Source organism: Gopherus evgoodei, chromosome 11 (assembly GCF_007399415.2).
Source record: "Gopherus evgoodei ecotype Sinaloan lineage chromosome 11, rGopEvg1_v1.p, whole genome shotgun sequence".
NCBI lineage: Eukaryota > Metazoa > Chordata > Testudines > Testudinidae > Gopherus > Gopherus evgoodei.
This window is the reverse complement of record NC_044332.1, coordinates 52,142,142-52,155,563: the sequence shown is the minus strand read 5'-3', so window position 1 is coordinate 52,155,563 and position 13,422 is coordinate 52,142,142. Positions and strand designations below refer to the sequence as shown.

Genomic DNA, 13,422 nt, shown 5'->3' with positions numbered 1-13,422 from the left:
CGCCAGTTCCACAGCTCCCATTGGCCAGAAATTGTGGCCAATGGGAGCTCTGAGGGTGGCACCTGTGGATGGGACCTGCACCCCTGGCCCCCTCCTGTGCCCCAACCCCTGCCCTGATCTCCCTCCCACCCTCCAACCCCCTCAGTGCCAACCCAGAGCACCCTCCTACACAGCAAAGCCTCATCCCCAGCCCCACCCCAGAGCCTGCACCCCCAGCCAGGGCTCTCACCCACACCCTAACCCCCTGCTCCAGCCCAGAGCCCCCTCCCATATTCCAATCCCCTCGGCTTCACACCCAAGCCCCCCCCATCCCCACACCCCTAGTCAAAACCCTCACCCCAATGGCACCAAGCCCAACTTCTTTTCTCTCTCTCATACAATTCCTGCAAAACTAAATCACTATGTATGAAAATGTCTACACTAGCTCTGTGTAGGATAGAATGTCCCCTCCAAATTTCATATTATTAACACTTCTACAGATCTGGGAAATCAAAATATCTCCATTTTTTACTTCAGAAAAATACCCTAAGGCCTTTTTCACTATCCTATCTTAGTAAGAGAAGACAGTGAAAAGTTCTGAGTAACCTGCCTCATTTGTACTTAATGACAGCAAGTGTCTTTTGCTATGTTTTTCTCTATTAGTGTAAGATTTTCACAGAGACAAGGTGAATCAGGTAATATCTTTTACTGGACCAGTTTCTAGTGGTGAGGGAGACACGCTTTTGAGCTTACACAGAGCTCTTCCTAAGGTCTGGGAAATGGGCTCAGAGCATCACAGCAAAATACAAATCGGAACAGATAGTTTAGAACAGTAGTTCTCAACCTTTTGGGGCTCAGGACCCATTTGTAAATGTTTATGGTCTTTCGCAACCCAGAAAATAGTCCGGGGGTGGAGGTCCTGGAATGGTTTTGATCGGCTCCATCCTGCCCGGCACTAACTCCAGCGGCGGCTCCTGTGCTGTGGGACTGGCTGGGTTTGGCTCTTTGCTCTGGGCATTGCAATCTCTGGGATGCAGTGCCCTATAGGTTTGGTCCCGCCTCCCTGACTGGACCAAATTTGTCTGAGTAGAGTTGTGAGCTGGCTCATGGGGTTGCAGTGCCACTCACTCAAATTTGGCCTACCTGGACTCCTGTCATTATGATGGCTGAGCCAAACCTGAGTGGCACAGGGACCCCAGAAGTTACAGTGCCTGGAGCAAGGAGGTGAGTCCTGCGGGACAGGAGCCACTACGTGACCCTTTGAAATATTCTGGTGACCCAGTTTTGGGTCCCGATTCACAGGTTGAGAAACCCTGGTTTAGACTAGGTAGTTAATACGTATTTCAAGGGATCGTCCCAGGTGAAGTGACCTGTTAACACCTCTCCAGTTCTAGGGAAGAAAAGCAGATGGAGGAGGGGAGAGAGAGAAGAGGAGAGCAGCTCAGGTACATCATTGGTGTATACACCCTGCAACCAACTTAAAAAACTGCCACACCATCCGGGACTCGGTCAACTGCAGAACTGGAATTAATTTGCAAACTGGACACCATCAAATTAGACCTGAATAAAGACTGGGAGCAGTTGGCTCACTACAAAACCTAATTTCCCCCATACTAATTTCCCCCTACTGTTACTCACACCTTCTTGTCGACTGTTTGAAATGTGCCACTCTCATTACACTACTAAAGTGATTTTTCCTTCCTTGGTATCCTACTTGGTAAGTGCTTGTAGTTTGCCAGTTGCTAATGTGTGGTTGGAAAAGGGTGTAGCAACTCTGATCAGGGTGATACCCTAGCCAGGGCACAAGGAAAGCAAAAAGGTGATTTAATTGTGTTACCTACAGACAGTTTGACTACTTGGTAAGGTAACTCCCATCTTTTCACATGCTGTGTATTTATACCTGCTACTGTATTTTCAACTTTATGCATCTGATGAAGTGGGTTGTAGCCCACGAAAGCTTATGCCCAAATAAATTTGTTAGTCTCTAAGTCACTGGTAAGTTTCCATTAGTAACTCTATTTTCTATTAAGTAAAATATCTATTCTTTTGTAGTAGTTGCTTTTTCAATTTCATTGATTATTTTGGAGAAAGTTTTTGGTTAGATTTGTCAGCTCATAATAATATGTTTGAATACTTGTTCATGTAAATGTTGACATTTTTATATAGAGGGAGTGTGTATATGTGGCTATGCATAAAACAGTATGCGGGGTGACACTCTTAGTACATTTCTCAGACCTGAAGAAAGACCATCATGCCTACAACAACGCTGCATAAAACATAAATGTGTCATTTACAAGGTATTCCTTTTGACTGGTTTATCCTACTTGTCCAGAGCAAAAATCTGTATATTTGTTATCTGGTTATAAAACCATCATAAATAATTTGTTTACAATAAAAATCTATACCTTCAAACATATCAGAGGAACTTCTTCATTTTTAGCATCTACTCTCCTGCATTTTTAAAAATGAGATATGTTTGAATTATTTAACCACATGAACAGCAGGAACATATTTCTTGGATAGCTCAAAAATGGCCACATTTTGTACCAAGTACTTTTACAAAACTTCGCCTTTAGGCTGAAAACAAACATGACAAATTTCAATCTAAAGGGCAATGAAAAAAAAGTTAAAAGCACTTACTAACAAGCTCTTACAACGAAAGTGTCATCTTAGCATTAGCTTTAGTATTGCTCCCACAATGCTATAATAATCATAATAAATAATCATCATCGTCATCTCTATGGTTAGTGATTTGTTCTTCACTGAAGTACATTAACTCCATTTTTAATTGGCTTAGGTGTTGCTCTTAGCAGTGATTCATTCTGAATGCCAGGGTGTATTCCTGGTTTTCTAAAGGTTAATATTAGGCTGTAATGAACAGTACAGATTAAACATTAGTGACATTCTATTTTCTCATCCACTATAAATAAAATATTTATACTTTAACAGAAATTAGTTTAGAAAGCAGGTGCAGCTTTGATGTTAACATTTTTTAATTAGCAGTCTTAATTAACAAGTTTGTTTGCTAATGATTAATCCTTTGTGCAAATGAAGTGAGGATTTGTCAATCTTAAAGTTACAGGCAACCTGGATATTCTTGGTTTCTTCATAAAATAAAAACAAACATAAGAAAATGATGATAAAAATCCTCTGGGATGTCAAATGGAGTTTCTCAAGAGAGCATGGGAGTGTCAGATGGTTCTCAAACATCACTAATCTGAAGCTGGACTTAATCCATATGGTGAATTTCAAGTACATCGATGCTGTAAAAAAGAGGTCAGGCTTTTCTGATCCACCTCTGCACTGGTAGTTACTATGATGTTTTGAATGTAGTTTTCACCAGAAGCAGATTCGCAGGTAGCATTTATTGATAACCAGGTGATTATCTATTCCCAGCTCAGCTGCACATAAATTAGGTAATGTAAATTAACCAGAACCACCTTTACACCTGAGTAGAATGAATTAAATAGCTTTAAGGGGGAGTCTTGCTTGTACAGCACTTCTGAAAAAGTAAGGCATTATTTTATTTTGATTGTGAAGATAGACCTATTGGTTGGTGGGTGTGAAAGAAAGAGAGTGTTGTTTTCAGAAAGCCGTAACTGTGGGGTCTGGAAAGGCAAACGATTATCTTGTAGAAGGGCCTATTTGAGCTAGGAGGAGAGAGATAAACAAAGAGAAGGCCTCAAAAGTTTTGGAAAAAAATGAGTATAAGCATGGAAACTCTTCAGCGCTCATTCAGTTGATTCTTTTAGGAAGAATATTGATAGCTTGCCAAAATATAAATATTGCAAGCCTCTTATCCAGGGGCTGCTCCAGGCACCAGCAAGCCAAGCACGTGCCTGGGGCGGCAAGCCACGGGGGGGCGCTCTGCCGGTTGCTGCGAGGGCAGCAGGCAGGTTACCTTCAGTGGCATGCCTGCGGAGGGTCCACTGGTCCCGCGGCTTCGGTGGACCTCCCGCAGGTGTGCCGCTGAATCCGCGGGACAGGGACCTCCCGCAGGCAAGCCGCCGAAGGCAGCCTGCCTGCCATGCTTGGGGCGGCAAAATACCTAGAGCCGCCCCTGCTCTTATCTATTGAACACAGAGATATACTTGTCTCTGCCACACTTGCAGCTTAAAACACCACACAAGAATATGGTTTATTGCACTAGAGGATCATGGTGCTAGTTCTGTCCTATTCTTCCTGTTTAGCTTAGTCTGTGAAGTAAGGATGTTGATTTCTGAACACTGTTTTTGGCTCTTGTTTTGTTTGACATTTGACTGAATCTCCTTTAAAACTGTTCTGTGTGCATTACTGTAGAGCAACAGTGACCATTAGTTGCTAGTTAGGTTCAGATTGTAAGCAGCACAAACCAAAATGGGGAATGTTACAAAGCTCTTCTGCAGTAATGACCTCATAGCTCTTTAGCAGATAGGGGCTTTGGGGAATTGCACTGGAGTGTTCACCAGTAATAATAAGTACACAGTAAAATTAAGCAGCTGTGATGTTATTTGCTTATTTTCTATGCCTGAGCCAGGCTGGTGGGAAGGGCGGGAATAAGTTATCTATGCAGACCAGGGTAGATTATAAAAGCCCTTCAGCAACCTTGTCATGACATTAGCAGTATCAGGAAGGCAAAATATGCTGCTCTCAAGAAGGTGTACAATAGCTCTGAAGCACTTATAGCCTCATGGTAAGTTTCCAGCTGGAGTGGGGAATAGGGAACTCTTCCCTGGGGATAGGATAGATTTCTGCAAGCACTTGACTGATCAGGTGAAGTATGAAACTTGCCTAGTCCAGTATTGCCAACTTTTGCGATTTTTGGGGTGGCTTTTTTAAAACCAGTCTAGTGAAAGCATGATGAAAGGCTGACAGCTCACCAATTTACCCTCTCCTATTACTGTCAATGGGGCTGAAGCCAGCAAGATGGGCACCATTTCTCTACAGCCTGTCTGCATGTGAAAGAGAAGCTGCATTTAATAAAGTTGGCTGCCATACCTTACTGTCGTCAATGAGACTGAAGCCAGGCCTACAGGCAACTTGGCTGCTTCTCTGTGGTTCAGGGGCTGGACAGGACATGGAGTAGGATTGTTAGGAGCAGCAGAGACACTGGGAAAGGTGTATGGGAAGGAGGACATGGCACATTCAGAGATTCAGAGGAATAGGGGGAAGGAGGACGGGGGAGAGTTTCAGGGAAGCGTCTTGCAAAAGTCTAAAACTATTCCCTGAAACTCTTCCCTGTCCTCCTTCCCCCCATCCCTCTGAACCTCTGAATGTGCCACATCCTCCTCCCCATCCACTTTCCCCAGTGTCTCTGCTGCTGTACCTTTTTTTCAAGGTGATATTTTTGCTTATGAATGATGGAAACATTTATTATATAGGGTCATTTTTAGAATATTACAAATGCTTAACATTTGTTTGAATTATTGAATGATGGGAAATTACATAACATTGTGCTCCTTAAGGAAGCTGGTTACTGGCTCGTTGCCCATTAGCTAACGTTTTATACTTACGATTGTCATCTATTCCTTTATTGCAGTGCTACATAACATATGAGTTTATTCATAAGTAACGACAGAGCATATTTTTCTTTTGCCTTTGCATACTATATACAGCTCATTTTTGCCTGGCACTCTTTCATGACATATTCCTCTGAACCCTGTTCAACTAATTTCAAAAAGCAGGAATTAATGTAAATTCTTTAATATGTAAATCTGTAACTTATCAGTCAGAAAAAGTATTGTAAGTTCTATGTGCAAGTGGGGATCATGATGCATTAGTTAGATCACTAGTTCTTAAACTATTTGCCAAGATGATTTGTGCCTCCCTATAGTGTGTGTGTTTGTGGGGGGCTACAATCTAAAGAGGAGGACATGTGATGGCCCCATGTGTCTCCTCTGCCTACTGACTGCCTCTGTCCTGCACCCCGCCTGGGCTGCTGCGCTATCCTTGCCCCACATTACCGGGGGGAGGGCTCTATCCTTCTCTCCCTGTCTCCCGTCGCTGGTGTGTTCGGCCTCTCTGTCAGGCAGAAGTGGCTCTGTCTTGCTTCCTACCTGGGCTGTCAGGGAAAGCAGCCAAATGTGCTGTGGGGGAGGTGCAGGGAGAGAAGGACTGAGCCCCTCTCCCTCCCTGCCTTTGGAAAGCAGATCGGGGGGTGGGGCACTTGACCCCGCATGCCTCCCTACGCCTCACCTCAGAGATGACCTATATCTGTCGATAATGGAGGGGCAGAGGGAGGGTAGTGGGTTCAACAGATGTTACTGAACATGCTCAGTCTGTATGAGCTGCAGACTGGAGGCAGGGATGGGACGCAGGGCCCTAGACCAAATAGTGCCCCAGGTGAGGAGTGTCTTTGTCATCCCTCCATTTGTTAAACTTTTGGATAACTTATTTTTTATTGCATTTGTAACCCATTTCATGACTTTGCATGATTTATCCCTGTCATACAGGACTGACTGGTGACTTCCCATCCTTTATATTCTCAGAGCATAGCTGACAGTCTAGGAGGTTTGAGGAAAATGTAGTTCTCAAAGTCTGGAAGGTTCCATGAGAGTCTGCAGAGGTTCAGAATATTCTAGGAGGTTAGTGAAAAATGAATCCACATACAGAATACCTGCAACGTTTTACATCAAACATTCTGTTTTCCCTTTTGTCACTAACAACAAAAACAGTACCCTAAGCCCAGTACCCCCCAAGCCCGGCATCCCAGGCAGTTGCCTGCCTCTAAATCTGGCCCTGGGGGGACATGACCCCGCATAACGCCCCCATACATTGCCTCTTGTCCAACTCATGATTTTTGATCTTTTGAGGTTGACAATACTGCTATTGTTCCTATAAGGAGGAATACTTTCCAAGCTTAAGCAAAAAAGTAAAAGGTACTTTACTCCCCTTCGAATCAACAATTCCTTACACTTAGATCTGGTCTAAACTAGCAACTTATGCCAGTATAACAACAATAGCTCAGGGGTGTGAAAAACAAATCCACACCCCTGAGTGGTACAGTTATAACGAATTAACTCCCAGTGTAGACAGCACTATGTTGATGGGAGGGCTTTTCCTGTTGACCTTGCTATTGCCTCTCAGGGACATGGAGTACCTATGCCAATCGGAGGAGCTCCCTTGTCGATATAGGTGGTGTCTTCACTAAGGGTTATGGCAGTGCAGCTGCTCTGGTGCTAGGGTGCCAGAATAGTGGGGCCAAGGGGCCATGGCTCTCCCACTTTTGAAAGTAAATGTGCCTATCCCCCTGCCCCTCCTCTTCCCACCACCTGGCCAGGCTGGAGCTGGAGCCTGGGCTGGGGAAGAGCGACCCGGGGAGCTGTGGGAAGCCATGGACCCTCCACCTGCCTGGGGTTAGGGAGCCTGAGAGCAGCCCCTGGCCTGTGTCCCTTCCCCCTGGACCCTCTGGCCAGGGCAGATGGAGGGTCTGTGACGCCCCACAGCTGCCTGGCAGCTCTTACCACTACCCGGCTGCGGTTCTTTGGCCCCCCAAGGCCCCACCCCCAGCCAAGGTCAGAAGCCAGAGCTGGATTGGGGGTAAGAGCTGTGTAGGCAGCTGTGGGGAGTCATGCCCTGGGTGGGAGGTCTGGGGGTTGGGAACACAAGCCGGGGGCTGCTCTTGGGGGGGACACCCTGGGCAGGTAGAGGGGCCTGGGCTCCCTGGCCCAGCTCTGGTTCCTGGCCGGAGGGTGGGTCCTCAAGGGGAAGAGGAGGGGCAGGGGTGGGGCTGCTTATGGGGCCTTGTGGGCCCCCCCAATTTTAGGAAGAATCTGTTGCCCCTGACTGGTGCATTTGCATCACTGCAGCACTGTACATGCACACAAGCCCTAACAGCACCTATACAAAAGGGTTGTCTGAAGTTATATCAATATTATTTTTTGTGCATAGGCAAAGACATTTTGGCCAAACCAGAGATCACTAAGTACCCTTAAAGTGTCCTCCCACAGTGTGATCTGCAATGTTTCATATTAATTTATATAATTTCCTGTCTGCTGATAAGAAAAATAAAGACCTGGGACTGTGGGTCTTTATTATAGTGCTGCCATTAAGGTTTAATTCACCAGTTTAGGTGTTACGAATACAATATGTTAAGGTTAATTTATAGATACAAAAGTCTTGAAAGTGATAATGTCGAAAGTGGGAACTGTTAGAGCTGATTTGCTATGAAAGATCTGGATCTATATAGAATTTACAGCAACTCATAATTTTTTAAAGGAATGTATCTCAATAATTGCAATATTATCCACCATAGTCTGTTAAAATTCACTTTATCACTACCCCATAAATTTTACAGATGAGCTCTTGAGTGATGAGGTGGACTTGGAATGATTTCTGTCTATTCTGCTGTCTCCACTATTACTACTACATCCTTGTGGCTTTGGCAATGCATTGCCAATTTATTTCAGTGAGGAAACAGGATTTAAGGAACATTTTGTAAAATGAGTAATATTTTAAAAACATCATCAGGAAACATTTAAGGGCATAAGACAGCTTAAAAACTGACTTCAATAGAAATCAAAGCATCTGAATCTCCTGGAAGGAATTGATTATTCTGCAGTGCAATTGTCTTACTGACTAGTAGCCTAGCTTTTCAGAGACAAACCTTGGGATTTAACATCTGCACAATAGTGGCATAGGAGGTGAGACTAGCATATGAGTTCTCAGAGTTTATTTGCAGGCTGTCTTAAGAGACAGCAGCAACTTTCACTGTCTTTTGTTCCTTACACTGTAAGATTATTTTTTATTTTTCTTATTTTCGCAGGTCAAGGTAGCCATTTTTCATTAGTTTAATCACAAACTCAGAACCCAAACTCTTAAGTTTTTGCCATTGAAGTTGGCAAAAAGTGTCCTATTAACTTCAGTGGGGTTTAGATCAAACCCTCCGTGGTATGCCAGCAGTTAACACAAATAGTTCAGGTGATGTGGTGCTGGCACATGTAATCAGTATATTCCAGCTATTTTAAATTGATTGGCGGATTCATATAATTTTATTTCCTACTCTAGATTGTAACATGGGTGGAAAATCTGTTTTATTTTCACTGTAGGCTGCTTTGTTAAACACTAACTGTACATCAGGAATTTATCCTCTTGCTTTAAATTGTTGCAAGTGTAAAGTGCATCTGGACTACAAAGATGATGCACAGTTAGTGTGTGTAGGGGGGTGCGGGAGAATCAATCTCTGTTAATTCATTGTCCTGATAGCAATTTTTACTGGGCAAAGTGAATCTGCCCCGCTATTCTGATTGCATCTAAGGGAATGAAATATTTTTACTGTTCTCATTTGTATTATGGACTAGAGTGGTGATAGCATTGTCTGCCAAAGTGATACTTGAAACTCACTGCAGTGAACAGAGGGGAGGGAAGGTAAAATGATTATAATCGTATTTGTACAGGACAAGCTGTTTGTAAAATGGATGCATTAGTGGCTTCTTATTTAGATCCTCTGTGCAGTGTATGTGTATATATAGATTTGTGGATTATGAATGTTTTTAACCTCTGCAATGCAGAATATATATCTTCGCATTATGCCACAAGATATTTCCCTTGGACTTTATGTTATATGTGAATGGGGATGCCTGATGCTCATTGAATTTGAGGCTTGCAACCACTTGAACTATTCAGATATTTAAATATATTTGAGAGGTAATGTAGCCCAGTAAATAGCACATCGGATTAGAAGCCAGGAAACTTTGTCTCTGTTCCTAACTCTGCCACTGGCCTGTTGTGTGACACTGGGCAAATCATTTCACCTGCCTGTGCCTCAGTTTTCCTACTGTAAAGCAGAGATAACAATACATGCTTCCTTTTTAAAGTGCTTTGAGATCTACAGATAGAAGTGCCATACAAGAACAAACTATAATTATTTTTTGAAAATGTAAAATTAATATCTGAGATTCCCTCCTTCCCAGTCCTGTAATTGTAACTCAGTTTTCCCTTGTCTCATTCAAGTGTAATCTAACTTAAGGTCAAAGTATTACCCTTTTCCTCTAGCTAAAGGAGAATCTGTGCCATGAGTTAGGTATAATGGGAGGGTCTCCCAAAAAGCTAAGATAATTTTAGAGGTGCCCAACAGTACTTACAGTATTGAAACATATACTGTCTTTGGCTTTTTTTAGCTTTTTTCCTCTTCTCTTTACACCAGTATTGCGTTTTTTGTACAGCTCAGTTCCTCCTCCATTCTTCACTCTTCCATTGGGGTTATTTTCTCTGACAGCAGTCTGCTTCCTTGTTTCCTAAACAGAATATGAATCCAATAACAGCTTTGTCAGGCTTTGTCCGTTATGAATGAGTTTGAAACTAGGCAAAATGGATTTGCTCAAAGTTCACAAGCACCTTACTCATTTATTTCTTGTGTACTGATTTTATATATATAATATATACACACACATACACACTACCATCCAAGAAGTTACCTATGGCAGGAGAATAGATGCTGTTTTCCTCTTCCAGAAACAATGAGGTTATTCTTGGTTTGACAGAAGTCAAATTGCTCAGCATGAGGAATAGTGGTTATATGTATTCCCAGTCCTTGTACGTCAATGTTGGTAGTCAAGAAGTAAGCAGTATATCATGTCCTTTTGGCTGGAGATAAAATGCTGTGACTAGTCAGCATGTCAATTATGTAATCCATAGTCATTCAGATGCCTACGGTAGGGATCTCATCCTACTAGGTAAACTAAGAGCATTATTTAAATGAAGACTTAAATCCAATTAAAGTGAATATAAATCTTTGTAATGTAGCAACACATACACATTTTCATTAAGAAAATGGCAGCTGCTATGGAACTTTAGATGTGCTGTCTCCAATACATAATAATAAAATAACCAGTAAATACAAATAATAATCTATTCTTAATTTAACATATGATTCTTAACCATCAAGCTGTGTACGTAGCTAGCATATCACTCCTATCCACAAAGGTATTTAGGCTCCTAACTTCCATTGATTTCAATTGAAATTAGGAGCCTAAATACCTTTGTGGACCCTATGTAACTACAGTTTTGTTGCAATCATCCTCCATTTCCCTCTCATTGTTCATGTCCATGTGCTCCATCTTGATATTAAATTTATCTGTTAAACTTTTCAAGCAAGGAACTTCTAGGATCTCCTACAATACAAATATTAATTGTACAAAACTGATTTTGTTACCAGGTTGATACTGCAGAACACCAGAAGTCAATTTTTTCCAGCATGAAAACTGTTAGCATCAGTGAACAAAATGGAAAATGTTTTGGAGCAAACATTAAAGAATCAATTTGTAAGCTCCTAGAAGGTAATAACGTGATAAGTAACAGCCAGTATGGATTTGTCAAGAACAAACCATGCCAAACTAATCTAATATCCTTTTTTGACAGGGTAACATCCTTCTGGATAGTGGAACGCTGGAAATAAAGTGTCACTAAAAATCAGCTTGCGTGCCGTAGGTTGCTGACCCCAGCCTAGACAATTCCTCTATAAAGTGGGTGCACAAATGGTTGGAAAACCATACTCAGAATCAGTGTCAATGATTCACAGACAAGCTGAAAGGGCATATCAAGTGGGCTCCCACAAGAATCTCACAAGATTCGGTTCTATTCAATATCTTCATAAATGATTTGGATAATGGCTGAAAGACTACACTTATAAAGTTTGCAGATTATACCAAGCTGAGGGAGGTCGTAAGTGCTTTGGAGGATGGAATTTGAATTCAAACCGATCTTGGCAAACTGGAGAAATGGTCTGAATTAAATAGAATGAAATTCAATAAGGACAAATGCAAAGTAGTGCACTGAGGAAGGAATAATCAATTGCACGAATACAAAATGGGAAATGACTGCCCAAGAGAGAGTACTGCAGAAAAGGATCTGTGGGTTATAACAGATCACAAACTAAATATGAGTCAACAATGTAATGTGCAAAAAGTAAACATCATACTGGAATGTATTAGTAAGATAGTTGTAAGCAAGACACGAAAAGTAATTCTTCCACTCAGCACTGCTAGGGCCTCAACTGGAGTATTGTGTCCAGTTCTGGGCACCACATTTCTGGAAATATGTGGACAAATTGGAGAAAGTTCATAGGGGAGCAATAAAAATGACTAAATGGCCTATGAGAAAAGATTGAAAAAATTGGGTTTGTTTAGTTTGGAGAAGAGAAGACAGAATGGGGACACCATAACAGTCTTCAAGTATGTAAAAGAATGTTATAAAGGTGAGGGTAGTAAATTATTCTCATTATCCATTGAGGACCGAACAAGAAGCATGGGCTTAAGTTGCAGCAAGGGAGATTTAGGTTAGACATTGGGGCAGACTTCCTAACTGTAAGAGTATTTAAGCACTGGAGCAAATTTCCTAGGGAGGTTGTGGAATCTCTGTCATTGGAGGTTTTTAAGAGCAGATGAGACAAACAGCTGTCCGGGATGGTCTACATAATATTTAGTCCTGCCTCAGTGCAGGAGACTGGACTAGATGACCTATCAAGATCCCTTCTACGTTTCTAGTCCTACATTTCTATGATTCTGTGGCAGGCCTCAAGATCCTATTTAAACAATGATAATTAAATTGAAGTAATAGGGATATGACCGTTTCTGTTAGAAATGGATGTACTTGACTACATGTATATAATTATTCTAAATATCTGATCACGACTTTCATGAGTAGGCACATACTAACAGAGGGTGAATCTTTGTCCCTATCTATAGTTGACCTATACTCATAAATACCCAAGATCTAGTGAAAACTGTCACAGTGGCAATAGTAGTACAGCTTCTTTCTTCTCTGGGATAGAGGGCTTGAAAGCACAGAGTGGGAATATGCAAGGCAATTGACAGCATTAATTAATGTGGATGTTACCTGAAGAATTAGCCTGAGAATGATGTCCCAGAGAATGGCTTTCCTCTGGCTACATACTCTATTCCCAGCCCCAAGCTGCTTGTCTTAGCCTCAGCTATACAATGCTTCCATAACTTGAAGGTATGGTGCTACTTAGGATTCTTTTCTTTGCTTATAGGCTTACTGTACTTTTTTTTTTTTTTACCAGTATTTCCATGCCTTTCATTCTTCAGGATCCAAAAGTAGTGGAGAAGATATGGCCCTAAGTATACGTCTGTGCACTAGTCAGGCTAATGACTGTAGTACATCATAGTATATGCTGTGTATCAATTTGAAAGGAGATAAATTTTATATGCCTCTTGAATTTGCATTTCAAACCTGTCTCCTTCATAGTACCTGCTGGTTTTGACTGACATTAAATGATCTCATTCATTTTAATCCAGAATAAAGACTGCAGTACAAATTCATTAACCAGTTTTCCAAATGGGATCACCAGTAGTTAAAGGGAAATTATTCATATTCAGGTCTTGGACATGGAAAAACTTCTAAGTCTAGCAATGCTTCTCCATAAAAAGGCACCAATTGTCTTTTATCAGTTGTAATTGAGGAGGTGTTTCTAATTCAGTTACTACTGCTCTTATGTAATATAGT

General features: G+C 41.8%; 1 long non-coding RNA gene across 1 annotated transcript; it reads left to right on the top strand.

Moving 5' to 3' along the window:
• The first annotated feature begins 4,582 nt into the window (after positions 1-4,582).
• On the top strand, positions 4,583-11,729 carry LOC115659930. The gene is made up of 4 exons (XR_004002670.1): positions 4,583-4,651; positions 6,411-6,542; positions 11,114-11,234; positions 11,317-11,729. It is a non-coding gene; the product is annotated as an uncharacterized LOC115659930 (long non-coding RNA).
• Positions 11,730-13,422: the final 1,693 nt, after the last annotated feature.